The sequence below is a fragment of the Pleurodeles waltl genome, chromosome 3_1, assembly GCF_031143425.1.
Source record: "Pleurodeles waltl isolate 20211129_DDA chromosome 3_1, aPleWal1.hap1.20221129, whole genome shotgun sequence".
Lineage (NCBI taxonomy): Eukaryota > Metazoa > Chordata > Amphibia > Caudata > Salamandridae > Pleurodeles > Pleurodeles waltl.
In genome coordinates, this window is record NC_090440.1 from 1,072,198,518 (window position 1) to 1,072,214,115 (window position 15,598).

Sequence of the window (15,598 nt, forward strand, 5' to 3'; positions counted from 1 at the left end):
AAGGAGGGCACCATCTGTGCCCTTCAAAGCATTTCCATAGGGTGGGGGTGGCTACCCCTCCCCAGCCTGTAACACCTATTTCCAAAGGGAGAGGGTGTAACACCCTCATCTCGCACAGACCACAGTAGGGCAGAGGCCTGTCTGTGAGGTGGCAGCAGCTGCAGCTGCAGTGCAAGCCTCAGAGAGCTGGTTTGGCAGTACTGGGGGCCCATGGTGGAGCCCCCAGGATGCATGGAATTGGCTCCCCAATACCAGATTTGGAATGGGGGGACAATTGCATGATCTTAGACATGTTACATAGCCATATTCGTAGTTACCATTGTGAAGCTACATATAGGTATTGACATATATGTAGTGAACGAGTGTAATGGTGTCCCCTCACTCACAAAGTCTGGGAAAATGGCCCTGAACTATGTGGGGGCACCTTTGTTAGTGCAAGGGTGCCTCACACTTAGTAACTTTACACCTAACCTTCGACAAGTGAAGGTTAGACATATAGGTGACTAATAAGTTACTTAAGTGCAGTGAAAATGTATGTGAAATAGTGGGTGTACTATTTCCGGCAGGCTGCAATGGCAGTCCTGTGTAAGGGTTTGTCTGGGCTCCCTATGGGTGGCAAAAGAAATGCTGCAGCACATATGGATCTCCTGGAATGGCAATGCCCTGGGTACGTAGGTACCATATACTAGGGACTTATAAGGGTGTTCCGGTGTGCCAATCAGAATTGGTCAAATTAGTCACTAGCCTACAGTGACAATTTTAAAAGCAGAGAGAGCATACGCACTGAGGTTCTGATTAGCAGAGCCTCAGTGACACAGTTAGGCACCACACAGGGAACACATTCAGGCCACAAACTATGAGCACTGGGGTCCTGGCTAGCAGGATCCCAGTGAGACAGGCAAAAACAAACTTACGCACAAGAAAAAATGGGGGTAACATGCCAGGCAAGATGGTACTCTCCTACAGTGTGGGTATTGGAGCCTGTGGCCCCAAGATCACTCCAGGACAAATGGAGTGGACCCCATCTCATTGGTAGACCTGGGCACTGCAAGGAGTCCCCTTAGGGTGCTCCAAGTCAATCGCCTAAAACCCTACTATGACAGGGCTGACTTAACCCTGCTCATGGCAACTGATGAGGGATAGGAAGAAGATAGTGACCCTCTCCCTGATCTCCTCTCCACCACTGAAGCTGATGGCTTAGTGGAGGGAGTGGTGCTTGCAGACTGCCTTACTGCAGAGCAGAAGGACAACTGCATAAAACTCCTAAGCCAATTTTCTGACCTCTTCTCACTGATACCAGGTACCACTACCTGGTGTGAACACACAATCAACACTGGAGACAGTTTTCCTGTCAAAAGTAAGATTTAAAGGCAGCCCGACCGTGTCAGGGATTGCATAAAACAAGAGGTACAGAAAATGCTGGACTTTGGAGTGATTGAGCCTTCAGAAAGCCCATTGGTTAGCCCAGTGGTGCTTGTCCCAAAACCTCACAGTAAAGATGGTAAAAGAGAAATGAGGTTTTGTGTTGACTACAGAGGTCTCAATCAAGTAACGAAAACTGATGGTCACCCTACACCCAGGGCAGATGAGCAAATAGATACACTGGCTTCTGTCAAGTATCTAAGCACTTTTGATTTAAATGCAGGGTATTGGCAGATTAAATTATCAGAAGATGTGTTGGAAAATGGGTTATTGGTAGGGCAGGTAGGTACCTACACCTAGCAACAAGCCACAAACCTCCACATAAGTACAGTTAGGTCTCAGTAAATTAATCCCAGCTCTACCCTTGGTAGCTTGGCATCAAGCGTCAAGGCTTAACTTAGGAGACAAAGTGTAAAGCATTCAAATATCACAAAACAGTAATTAAATAAAACACAGGAAACAGTTTAAAAATCCAAAACCAATTTATAAAAATAGCTTATATGTTTATCTTTAAAATGACACAAAAACGATTAAAATCGGTTCAGGGGAACCGGAGATATGAATTTTTAAAGTATTATTATTTTCTAGCGCTTAGAAACAAAAAGCGCCAATCGGGTCATCTGGTTGCACCAGGACCGGGGCAAAGTCAAACTTTCAGGCCGACCGCGATGGAGCCCTGCTCGGCTACAAGTCGCGGGAGGCCTCGGTTAAAAAGTTACCTTCTGACTTAGGCCCTCATTACGAGCCTGGCGGTCTGTGACCGCCAGGCTCGCGGTTGGCGGGAGCACCGCCGACAGCCTGGCGGTGCCCCTTAGGGCATTCTGACCGCGGCGCTTTGGCCGCGGTCAGTGCAGGAAAACCGGCTGTCTCCCGCCGGTTTTCCGCTGCCCGTCAGAATCCTCCAAGGCGGCGCAGCATGCTGCGCCGCCTTGGGGATTCTGACACCCCCTACCGCCATCCTGTTCCTGGCGGTTCGCCCGCCAGGAACAGGATGGCGGTAGGGGGTGTCGCGGGGCCCCTGGGGGCCCCTGCAGTGCCCATGCCAATGGCATGGGCACTGCAGGGGCCCCCGTAAGAGGGCCCCGCTTGTATTTCACTGTCTGCATAGCAGACAGTGAAATACGCGACGGGTGCAGTAGCACCCGTCGCACCTTCCCACTCCGCCGGCTCGATTCCGAGCAGGCGTCCTCGTGGGAAGGTTGTTTCCCGCTGGGCAGGCGGGCGGCCTTAAGGCGGCCGCCCGCCTGCCCAGCGGGAAACTCAGAATGCCGGCCGCGGTCTTCAGACCGCGGTGCGGTATTCCTGCGGCGCAACTTTGGCGGGCGGCCTCCGCCGCCCGTCAAAGTTGTAATGAGGGCCTTAGTCTCTTTTTTGATGTTTTTCTTCCCCGGGACGAACCTGCCAGTTGGATCCGACCTCCTGGAGCCCTTGTCCGGATACGCGAAGTCGGTTTCCTCGGTGGTGATTTTTACCTTCGGACTTAGTCGTTTTTTCGAGATGAAAATCCTTCGACCGGGGTAAACCTGGATCTTGATCCGACGTCCGTGGAGCCCTTCTCGGATACGATGGCTGGAAGGTCCCGGTCAACTTTTTACGTTCGGACTTAGGTGGTCATTCTGACCTCGGCGGTAAAAGGCGCTTACCGCCGGTCAGAAATCCTCCATAATTCCGCCGCGGTCACGGTAATCCGCCACGGTCATTCTGACCCGCTGCAGCCAAACCGCCGAAAATCCGACAGCCACAACAGACCGCCAGACCAGCGGGTGGCGGAAAAGTGGAGGTGACCAAACCTCCACCGTCACGCCAACAGAAATACGCCCATGCTATTCTGACCCACGAATCCACGCGGCGGTCTTTCAAACGCGGTTTTCCATTGGCGGTACACACCGCCGCGGTCAGAATACACACAAACGAACAAAACTCAGCAACATTGGACGATTTGAATTCCACACACCTGATACACATACACACACCACTCCCACACACACAATACAATATAAAACACACACCCACATCACCCACAAACCCCTTCGACCAAAATCCAAAAAGAAGCACCGAGAGACACAGCAGCGATCATAGAACACCATCACACAGAGGCACACTACACCATCACCCATACAATATCCACACACAAAACAACACACACCACCACACTCAACACACTTAACTACACATACTCCACCCCACACATCATACACACCACTCCATGGCACCCCAAAGACACCCCCGCTTCTCAGATGAAGAACTCAGGGTCATGGTGGAGGAAATCGTTCGGGTAGAGCCCAGAAATAGGGAAGACATCAGGAAGCGATGGAACGACCTACGGGGGAAGGTGCGTTCCATGGTATCCAGGCACAACATCGCCGTGCAGAAGACTGGCGGAGGACCCCCACCTCAACCCCCACAATTTACAACATGGGAGGAGGAAGTCTTGAACATCCTGCATCCTGACGGCCTCGCAGGAGTCGGCGGAGGAATGGATTCTGGTAAGTTGAAGCTTCAATACTGCTTCCCCCCCACCTGCATGCCAAATCATACCCCAACCCTCACCCCCATCCTCGAACCCCACCCTCACCCCCACCCCCATCCTCACCCCCACCCTCACCCCCACCACCATCCTCACCCCCACCACCATCCTCACCCCCACCCCCAGCACACCTATTCCCTGCCAATGTCTCACCATCACAACCCACACATCCCAAAACCTAGGCCTGCATGCGTCCACTAAGCATGGACACCCATCACCAAAGCATGCCCAATGCATATACACATCCCCCCCACAAGCCACCCTCACCAAAGCCCCCACACACGAATGCCAGCACTTGGGGACACGGGAACCCACAGATACACCCATATGGCACACATTGAAACTATAACCATACCTCTATACCCCTGCAGGACCCGACCGCCAACACACCGCCACGGAGGGCCCAGAATTCTCCACACCCCCCACCCAAGAGGCCGTCAGCGATGACAGCAGCTCTGTCGACCTGGACACTGATGACCAGCCCGGACCATCGGGGACCTCTGGACAGTCGGTTCCCCTCAGACAGCCACAGGCCACTACAGACCCAAACCCCTCTGGGAACACCAGCACAGCTCCCACCCAGCGGGCCCATGCCTCTGTCTCCAGGGCGCGTCAATCAGCGGTGTGTCTACCACTACAGGGCACCCAGGAAAACCCACCACCCCAACAACAACAGGGACCTGGGGGCAGTGGTAGTGGGCACACCGGCCAGGGGGCAGAGGCCCAGGGAAACAGGGGAACTGGGAGGGCAGCTGTGCGACAGGGGGGGGACGGGCCCAGGGAACCCACTCTCCACGAGGCCCTCACCACCATCATGGGAGCATACAACCGCTCCCAGGAGACGATGGACGACGGTACTGGCCAGGTTCCAGGAGATCCAGGTACTGTAGGAGGAACACTATCGGGGGTACAGGGAGGACATCAGAGCCCTCACCTCCACCCTGGTTACCATGGTAGGGCTGCTGCAGGAACTCATCAACACCAGGACGGACACTCAACAACAACAAAGGGCCCCTGCCACTAGCCTGGACCAAGAACAGCCAACCACCTCCGCCGGCGCTAGTGGACAGGAGGCCCCCGCACAACAGCAGCCCACCAGACCCCCACCTCCTGCAGGAGAAGAACCACCCCGCAAGAGGGCCCTGAGATCTCGCAAGAAGACAGAGTAGGATGTCAAGACCCCCGCCAGCAAAGGATACCACCTGATGTCATCCCACTGTCCCACATTGTCACTCTGTCCATCCTTGAACTGCCCATGCTCCATCTCTACACAGGCCTATGGACAATGCACCTGTGTGACTGTTACTCTGGACTCTGCCATGGACATTCCTTCACCATAGCCCCCACCCACTTGAAACCACCCATCCCATTTTGAGCACTGAAATAAACACCTATTTTGCACAAAACTATCTGGAGTCTGGCTGTGATTTCAAAATATTGTAATTGACATGACAGTGCAAATATGTCCTTGTACATAGTGAAGTCAACAAACCGCTGCCACAAAGCTGTAGTCCATGGGGAAACGAAGCACAGGACTCGTAGTGGGGACCACAGATCTGAAATAGGGAGGGAAAAGCCACAACTCAGTCATCATACACTGGGGCAAATAGACAGGCAGCAGAGATGCAGGAGAGTAGTTTACATTTACTAAATTATGTTTGAATTGTTACCTGTGTCCTATTGGAAGTACTGTGCAATGATTCTGTCCCTGTTGTCTGTTTCAGCCCCGTCGTCTTCCTCCTCGTCACTCTCCACAGGTTCCACAGCTGCCACAACACCACCGTCTCGACCATCCTCCAGCAGGAAAGGCACCTGGCGGCGCAAAGCCAGGTTGTGAAGCATGCAGCAGGCCACGATGATGTGACACACCTTCTTAGGTGACTACATTAGGGATCCACCTGTCATATGCAGGCACCGAAACCTGGCCTTTAGGAGGCCGAAGGTGCGTTCGATCACTCTCCTAGTACGCCCATGGGCCTCATTGTACCGTTCCTCTGCCCTGGTCCGGGGATTCCTTACTGGGGTCAGTAGCCACGACAGGTTGGGGTACCCAGAGTCCCCCAATAGCCATACACGGTGTCTCTCTAGCTGTTCCATCACGTAAGGGATGCTGCTATTCCTTAGGATGTAGGCGTCATGCACTGACCCAGGGAATTTGGCATTGACATGGGAGATGTACTGGTCAGCCAAACACACCACCTGGATGTTCATAGAATGGTAACTTTTCCTGTTCCTGTACACCTGCTCACTTTCTTGGGGGGGAACCAAAGCCACATGGGTCCCATCAATGGCACCAATGACGTTGGGAATATGTCCAAGGGCATAGAAATCACCCTTCACTGTAGCCAATTCGCCCACCTCAGGGAAAAGGATGTAGCTCCTCATGTATTTCATCAGGGCAGACAACACTCTGGATAACACCTTCGAAAACATGGGCTGAGACATCCCAGAAGCAATTCCCACTGTTGTCTGAAATGACCCACTTGCCAAGAAATGGAGTACTGACAGGACCTGCACCAGTGGGGGAATCCCTGTGGGTTGGCGGATGGGGGACATCAGGTCGGGCTCCAGCTGGGCACACAGTTCATGTATAGTGGCACGGTCAAGCCGGTAGGTCAGGATAATGTGGCGTGCTTCCATTGTCAACAGGTCCACCAGCGGTCTGTACACGGGAGGATTCCTCCTTCTCCTCGCCAAACCCAGCGGACGGTGCCTAGGAAGGACAACATGGAGCACACAGTCAAGCAACCCACAGGTACGTACTCACAGCTTGCACAGTAAACGATTCTCTATGCAGTGAATGGCGTGTATGAGTGGCTATGCAAGGCCTAGGCCTGTGTGACGCAGTTGAAATTGAGCCATGTGGACCCTCGAAATGGCGGCTGCCTGACCTGTGAAGTGTGACAATGGGATGTGAGGTCAATGCGCTGGCGTGGCACACCGTGGCGGTAGGCGGTCGAAGACCACGGTGCGAAGCCGCATTGGATAACATTGAAGCCTATGGGTATCAGGAGCCAATGGCGAAGTGCGCCGGCGGTGGCGGTACGCCCCGCCGCGGTACGCACCGCCGCGGGCGTGACCGCCATTTTCTATCTACTTATTCACTCGCGAATTGAACTTTCACAGGAGAGGACCTATACTGCAAGTGTTGCTGTGACCTCGGTCTGGAAGGGACAATGGCTGCTGCGACTGGGGAAAGGGCCCCTGCCTTCACTGGAGAAGAGTTGGAGAAACTTGTGGACGGGGTCCTCCCCCAGTATGCGCTACTCTACGGTCCTCCAGACCAACAAGTGAGTTTAATTCAATATGGATTTGGGGCCACTGGCTGGCTTGGGGGCCTGGCGGGGGGCATGTTGGGCCTGGTGGGGATGGGGGGCATGTTGGGCCTGGCGGGGGGCCTGGCGGGGATGGGGGCATGTTGGGCCTGGCGGGGGGCCTGGCGGGGGGCATGGCGGGGATGGGGGGCATGTTGGGCCTGGCGGGGGGCCTGGCGGGGGGCCTGGCGGGGATGGGGGCATGTTGGGCCTGGCGGGGGGCCTGGCGGGGGGCATGGCGGGGATGGGGGCATGTTGAGCCTGGCGAGGGGCATGGCGGGGATGGGGGGCATGTTGGGCCTGGCGGGGGGCATGGCGGGGGGCCTGGCGGGGATGGGGGCATGTTGGGCCTGGCGGGGGGCCTGGCGGGGGGCATGGCGGGGATGGGGGGCATGTTGGGCCTGGCGGGGGGCATGGCGGGGATGGGGGGCATGTTGGGCCTGGCGGGGGGCATGGCGGGGGGCCTGGCGGGGATGGGGGCATGTTGGGCCTGGCGGGGGGCCTGGCGGGGGGCATGGCGGGGATGGGGGGCATGTTGGGCCTGGCGGGGGGGCATGGCGGGGGCCTGGCGGGGATGGGGGGCATGTTGGGCCTGGCAGGGGGCCTGGCGGGGATGGGGGGCATGTTGGGCCTGGCGGGGGACTGGCGGGGGGCCTGGCGGGGATGGGGGCATGTTGGGCCTGGCGGGGGGCCTGGCGGGGGGCATGGCGGGGGGCCTGGCGGGGATGGGGGGCATGTTGGGCCACTGGCAACGAAAATGCAGACAAACTTGAACGTGGTATTTCTCCCTCCCTGTACGTGTCACATAGGTCCGCGCCCATGAGAAGATCGGGATTTGGCGTGCCATCGCCAAGGAAGTCCGGACCCTGGGGGTCCACCATCGACGGGGCACCCACTGCCGCAAGAGGTGGGAGGACATCCGCCGCGGGACCAAGAAGACTGCTGAGTCTCTGCTGGGGATGGCCTCCCAACGTAGGCGGGGTGCCTGCCGTCAACTGACCCCCCTGATGTTCCGGATCCTGGCGGTGGCCTACCCTGATTTGGATGGGCGCGTGAGGGCAGCACAGCAGACACATGGGGGTGAGTACAAGCATAATCTACTCAGTTGTCGCGCAGTGGAGGTGTCTGGGTGGGGGAGGAGGGCTGTGGGTCCCCCTAGGCCAGGGCGATATCTGTAGGCTGGGCACCCCCGTAAGCCCCTGTGTCCCCAGCCACCACCCTCAGTAGTGTGCCAGTACAGCCATCCCTGGGCCGTGTCATCCATGGGTGCAGTTGTCAACTCTAGGCGTGTAGGGCATGTTCCACGGAATGCGTAGCGGACCCCATCTGCGCAACTTAGTGCAGGGGGCATCTGTGTCAGTCATGTCCGCTAACTGTACCGGTGATCCATGTACTCAAAATCTCTTTATTTCTCTCTCCCCCCCTTTTTGTTTGTCTTTCTGTGCTTGTGTGCATCAGCATCATCAGGCGGAGGAGAAGTGGCATTGGGGCAGGAGGGAGCTGCATCTCACATGGCCCAGGAGGGCCATGCCACAGAGTCTGACTGGACCAGTGAGACGGAGGGCGAGGGGAGCTCCACAACGGGGACGACTGGAGCCTGCAGCGACACGGACATGTCCTCGGAAGGGAGCTCCCTTGCAGGGGGGGCAACATCCGTGCCCCCCGCCATTACAGGTACAGCCGCCACCCAGTGCACCATCTCCGCCCTCCCAGCAGCCCCTCAGCGTTTGCCCCGTGCCTGCTCTGCCTGGAAGCCGGGCATCTCCTTCGCCCCAGGCACCTCAGGCCCTGCCCCTGTTACCCCCGCTGCCCTCAGTGAGGAGGTCATTGACCTCCTCCGAACGCTCATTGTTGGGCAGTCTACCCTTTTGAATGCCATCCAGGGGGTGGAGAGGGAGGTTCATCGCAGCAATGCGTACCTGGAGGGCATTCATTCGGGTCAGGCTGCCCATCAGCGATCGTTCCAGGCTCTGGCCTCAGCACTGACGGCAGCCATTGTCCCTGTCTCCTGCCTCCCTCTACTAACTCCCTCCTCCCAGTCTCCTGTTCCTCTGCCTGTCCCACCCACACCATCAGACCAGCCTGCACACACCTCAACACCCAAGAGCAGCTCATCCAAACATAAGCACCACAGATCACGCAGACATTCACACAAGCAACATTCCGATGCAGACATGCCAACAGTCACTACCACCTCTGTGACCCCCACCTCCTCGTCTCCCTCCTCCCTCCCTGTGACGTCTACACTCACACCTTCATTCACCTCACCATCAGCCAGTGTTTCCATCACCAGCACACCCTCCAGTACAGTCCGCACACGTGCAGTCACCACCCCCACTGCCATTTACACGTCCCCTGTGTCCTCTCCCACTGTGTCTGTCACCCCCTCTTCCACACCACACAAACGCAGCCACCCACCCACCCAACAGCCATCCACCTCACGACAGCCTATCCCTCCTGCACCTGCACCCAAAGACAGCAAACGTGACTCACCTACAACCACATCCTCTCCCTCCACTCCCATTCCCACTGTACCAACCACTCTCCATTGTCCCAAGAAAATCTTTCTCGCTACTGCTAACTTCTTTCCTGACCCTGAGCCCCCCCCTCCTTCTCGTCGGGGTAAGAAGAGCACCTCAGCCACCACCAGCCCTGCAGCCCCCTTGACAAGGGTGCAGGGGTATTGGAGCCCACCAGCCCGCATGTCTGGATCTTCGCCCAGCAGCAAGGGGACAGGCAGCCCACCCCCTGGGAAGAGGAGCAGAAGGCGGAAGGGCCGCCGCAGGAGCCCGGGTTCTATATCACCCCAGGACACTAGCCAGCCACCGTCAACAGCCACAGCTCCAAAGGGAGGAAAGGGCCACAGACTCCCGACTAAGGAGGGCAAGGGCAGCAAGGCGGAGAAGTCAGGCAGCAGACCTGCTGCCCATGGAGGACCCGTCACAGCTGCCCAGGAGGAGCCCACAACCCCCATAGCCGCTGCCCAGGGAGGAACCGTCACAGCTGCCCAGGGAGAGCCCACCACCCCCATAGCCGCTGCCCAGGGAGGAACCGTCACAGCTGCCCAGGGAGAGCCCACCACCCCCATAGCCGCTGCCCAGGAAGGAACCGTCACAGCTGCCCAGGGAGAGCCCACCACCCCCATAGCCGCTGCCCAGGGAGGACCCAGCCCAGCTGGCCAGGAGGGCCCCACCACCCACAGCCCAGGTGGGCATTGAAGGAGCACCATCCCCGCTGCCCAGGAGGGCACCACCAGGCAATGAGCAGTTGGCCATAGAATGGCCGGCCTCTCCAGCACCGCTCCGCTGGGGACCGCCGTCTCAAGAACCACTGAACTGGGCCCTTCAAGGCAAGAACCGCTGAACTGGGCCCTTCAAGGCAAGAACCGCTGAACTGGGCCCCGCCGTCTCCAGCACCGCTCCGCTGGGGACCTCCGTCTCAAGAACCGCTGAACTGGGCCCTTCAAGGCAAGAACCGCTGAACTGGGCCCTTCAAGGCAAGAACCGCTGAACTGGGCCCGCCGTCTCCAGCACCGCTCCGCTGGGGACCGCTGTCTCAAGAACCGCTGAACTGGGCCCTTCTAGGCAAGAACCTCTGAACTGGGCCCTTCAAGGCAAGAACCGCTGAACTGGGCCCTTCAAGCCAAGAACCGCGGAACTGGGCCCCGCCGTCTCCAGCACCGCTCCGCTGGGGACCGCCGTCTCAAGAACCGCTGAACTGGGCCCTTCAAGGCAAGAACCGCTGAACTGGGCCCTTCAAGGCAAGAACCGCTGAACTGGGCCCTTCAAGGCAAGAACCGCGGAACTGGGCCCTTCCAGGCAAGAACCGCTGGCCCTTTGGCAGACGTGGCAGGGCAGGATCTGTCTCGGGCAGGGCTGCAGGATGTCCTCTGGCCAACATGCCTCCTCCAGTGGCAGTGGAGTCTGTTATGGACTGTTTGGACTGTGGCTTTGCACTCCCCAGGATGGCCCAGTGGGCAGGCCACCCACTGTATGGACTGTATGGACTGTGGCTTTGCACTCCCCAGGATGGCCCAGTGGGCAGGCCACCCACTGTATGGACTGTATGGACTGTGGCTTTGCTCTCCCCAGGATGGCCCAGTGGGCAGGCCACCCACTGTATGGACTGTATGGACTGTGGCTTTGCACTCCCCAGGATGGCCCAGTGGGCAGGCCACCCACTGTATGGACTGTATGGACTGTGGCTTTGCACTCCCCAGGATGGCCCAGTGGGCAGGCCACCCACTGTATGGACTGTATGGACTGTGGCTTTGCTCTCCCCAGGATGGCCCAGTGGGCAGGCCACCCACTGTATGGACTGTATGGACTGTGGCTTTGCACTCCCCAGGATGGCCCAGTGGGCAGGCCACCCACTGTATGGACTGTATGGACTGTGGCTTTGCACTCCCCAGGATGGCCCAGTGGGCAGGCCACCCACTGTATGGACTGTATGGACTGTGGCTTTGCTCTCCCCAGGATGGGCCAGTGGTCATGGAGTCCCCTCGTGGATCTGGCGTCGTGTACTCAAGTGGCTGAGGTGCCCCCCCTTCCCTTCCCCCTGAGGTGCCTGTCCTTTTTTCTTTCTGATGCCCCTGCAGTGTTCTCTCCGTGGAGTTCTTGTCGTGGGACTGGGCCTTGCCCCTTTGCTCAGGACCCCTGTGGTCCACGGACAGTGGTTGGACTACATATAGTAGATGTATATATTTTGTACATAGTTTATTTATTTATTTGGATTACTGCTGTCCATTTTTCAATATATCTGCCCGTTTAAGATCTCTTCTTTTGGTCTTTGCATTATTTCGGAGGGGGGGGTTTGTGGGTTGTGACAGTGATCTGTGGGAATGCATTGATGTGTGTGTTGTAGTGGGTGTGGGTGGGTGGGTGTGTGCCGGTAATCTTTTCCCTCCCCTGTGTCGTAGGTGCAGTACTCACCGATGTCTTCCGCGCCGCCGGGCGTGCTCCTGGTACAGGAGCAGGTATAGGAGTGCGGGGATGACCTGTAACTCGGGTTCCATACTGCCGGAATCTCGCGTGGAGTATGTGGAGGTGAGCGTTTTCCCGTTCGTAGTCTGTTTCCGCCGTGTTTTTATCGGCGGGGCTCCCGCCCCGGAAAAGGTGGCGGATTGGTGGGTCGTTATCGGGTAGGCGGTACATTGTCTCCCGCCGGGCTGTTGGCGGTGACCGCCGCGCTGTTTGTTTGTTCCGCCGTGGCGGTCGGAGTGTTAATGCGGCGGGCTGTGTTGGCGGTTCCCGCCAGGGTCAGAATTGCATTTTTTTGACCGCCGGCCTGTTGGCGGGTTGGCCGCCGCTTTATCACCGACCGCCAGGGTCAGAATGACCCCCTTAGTCTCTTTTTTGGATGTTTTTCTTTACCGGGATGAACCACGAAGTCAGGCCGGGTCGCGGTTGAGGCAAGCCGGCTAGAATTTCCGCGTCGGGTCGGTCACTTTATGGAGCTTTTTTTCAAAAATTCTCCAATCTTTTCCAAACTTCAGGGGCTTCACCCAGATGTTCTTTCAAGGTTCTTTTGGGGTCCACAACTCACCCCAAGGGTCCAGAAGTTCTGTGATGGTCCTTGGGAAGTGCGGACTTCAACTCCCAGAATACACCTGGCGCAAACTCCTTTTTGGCCACTGGACAGTGGTCAGCTGGTCACTTTTTCAGGAGTTGGTGCAGGGGACTCTGGATAGCAATTTTTCACCTGTAGCAAACAGGGAGTCCCTCCTTGAACCAGTGGAAGCCAGGCAAAGTCCTTCTTGTGGTGAAGCCCAAGTGTGCAGCTGGTGCAGTCTTTCTGAGTGCAGGGTCCAGGTGCAGGCCAGGGGTCCAGCAGGGCAGTCCTTCTTCTTCTTTAGTTCCTTTCTTGTTGAATTCTGGAGGGGATCTGAGGCGTGGGTGCAAGTCTGCCAGTTTTATCCTTGCTCCTGGGTGAAAAGCAGGGGGGCCCTGGTTCTCCAATCAGGGACAGGGTCGTCCCCCTGTGATGACCACTTCCTGGGAAGTGTGGCAAAAATCCATCCCAGAAGGCAACAGTCTCTAAAAATCCAAAATGGATGAATCTGATTTTTGGAGGAGAGATCTGGCTGAGCCCACCCACTGGTGTGGCTAAAAATCATAAACACACCCCTCTCCTGCCCTCTCCTAATCTAATCAAGGGGGCACCTAGCTGTCTGGGGTTGCAGGATGTGGGGGTGTTGCTGGGTGCTCCAGATGTCCTTCTCTGCCTTTGAAGACCAGTTTGACAGCCCTCCCCCTTCCTGCCTCACCATCTGCTGAGGGGAGATTCTCTCCCCCAAGCACATTCCTTTGTGTGAAGCCAGGCCACTTCACACCTCATTAAAGTAGCCTGGCAGAAGCTGCTGCAGGCTGGCCAATCAGAGCACAGCAGCAAAAACAATGCAGAGCTGAAATTGGCAACTTTTTAGGTAAAGTCTAAACTTTTTACCTGTACTAGTTATATTAAATCCAACAACTGGAAGTTGTGGGATTTATTACAACAATCAATTTGATACCAAATTCTTGGTATGTAACATTTAAGGAGACTTTAACATTTTAAATAAAGTCTGCCCATTCTAGCCTATGAAGGCCATTTACTTCAATGAGGGAAAAACGAATTTGGCTGTTTTTACCTCACCAGGGCTTATAAATCTATTTTTATAAAATCCCTGCTTATAGTTACATGGCACCCAGCCCTAGGGGCACATAGGGCACACCTTAGGGGTGACTTATATGTCAAAATAAGGTAGTTTAAGACTTTGGAAGTACCTTTAATTCCAAAGTCGAATTTGCATATAACTTTAATTTAAAAGCAGCCAGCAAGGCAGGCTTGCTTTTAAAATGACACTGGGCACCTCAGCAATGCACCTAGGTGTGCACCACCTATGCTGTGGTCCCTAAACCTACATGCCCTACCATATACTAGGGACTTATAGGTAGGTTAACTTAGCCAATTATAATTAGCCTAATGTGCATATCCATTTTACACAGAGCACAGGCCCTGGGACTGGTTAGCAGTACCCAGGGCACCATCAGAGTCAGGAAAACACCAGCATAAAGTGGAAAATGGGGGCAAAAAGTTATGGGGCCTCTGCAATCAGCCCTAGTTTCTCACACAACCCCCACCCCAGCCCACACGCCCAGGAGACTCAGCCCAACCCTGGGAGAGTCTTCCTGGCTTGTTAGGCGAGGAAGACAGTGAAGAAAACTGGCTGTCCCTTTGCAGGGCCTACTCTGCCTTATATCCTCCTGTCAGGGTCACTCCCTCTGGGTAGTGAAGCCATCCCAACAGTAAAAGGACCCAACTCAAACTGAAACTTCCCTCTAGGGGGGTCTTCCTCATCTCTCTCTGCCAACTTGGGTAGTGAGGTGCCCACCTCCCCTACTCCTAACTTTGCTAGGGCAACACCTAGCTTACCCAAAGAGGTCACCCAACACTTGAGCAACCCCACCATGACCAACAGGGTTAGGGGGCCTATTTTGCTATTGGCCTTGGGGTCTGCCTCCCAGGCCAAGTACAGTGCTGCCAGGAAGGCTAGCACCCAGCAGAGGCTACTGACAGCTGTCAGTACCCAGAACCACACCCTAAGCTCTCCACTGACAGGTGGCTGAGCTGCTTTAGGGGCATCTTTGGGGTCCTGGCACCCCTCTTGCTGTCTAGAGTGGGGGGCTACCACCTCCTGTGGCAGACACCCTCCTTCCACTCTCCCTTCTGTCAGTGCAGGGGCAACACCTTGCATCTGGACAGCTGCCTGACTATTCAGGACTTCCTTGGGGTCAGGGGAGGCCTCACCAGTGCCAACTCTGGGCTCCCCCCCTACTGGGGCAGAAGGCCTTTGGCTCCCTGGAACTCTCTTTAAGAGTGGCCTACCCTTCCTTTTCTTCTTTCCTTTTCTTGGGGACCCCTGTCTCCTAACTGTAGGGACTGACTCCCCAGGACTTTGGGTTGGGGGGGCGCCCTGGGCGACCACCCCATCTGTGACCAGACTCACCTCTGGGAGGTCATTGCCCAGGATACAATCTAGGGGGAGGTCAGCACTGACTACCACCCTAATCCAGTCAAGGATACCCTCCCTCTCTAGGGGCACTATGGCTACAGGTTTGGAGGTGACCTCCCCTGTGGCTATCCTGACTTTCTTTGTCTTTCCTGGGAAATACATGTCTGGGGTCACTAACCGGTCACTCACTATAGTGTGACTGGCACCGGTGTCTCTCAGGCCAGTGGTAGGGATCCCATTCACTTGAATGTGGTGGAAGTGCCTACTCCCACCCTCAGGGATGACCAGCTTACCATCTGGTCCTGTCTCCCAGCACAATGCTAGGAGGACTTCATCATCTGA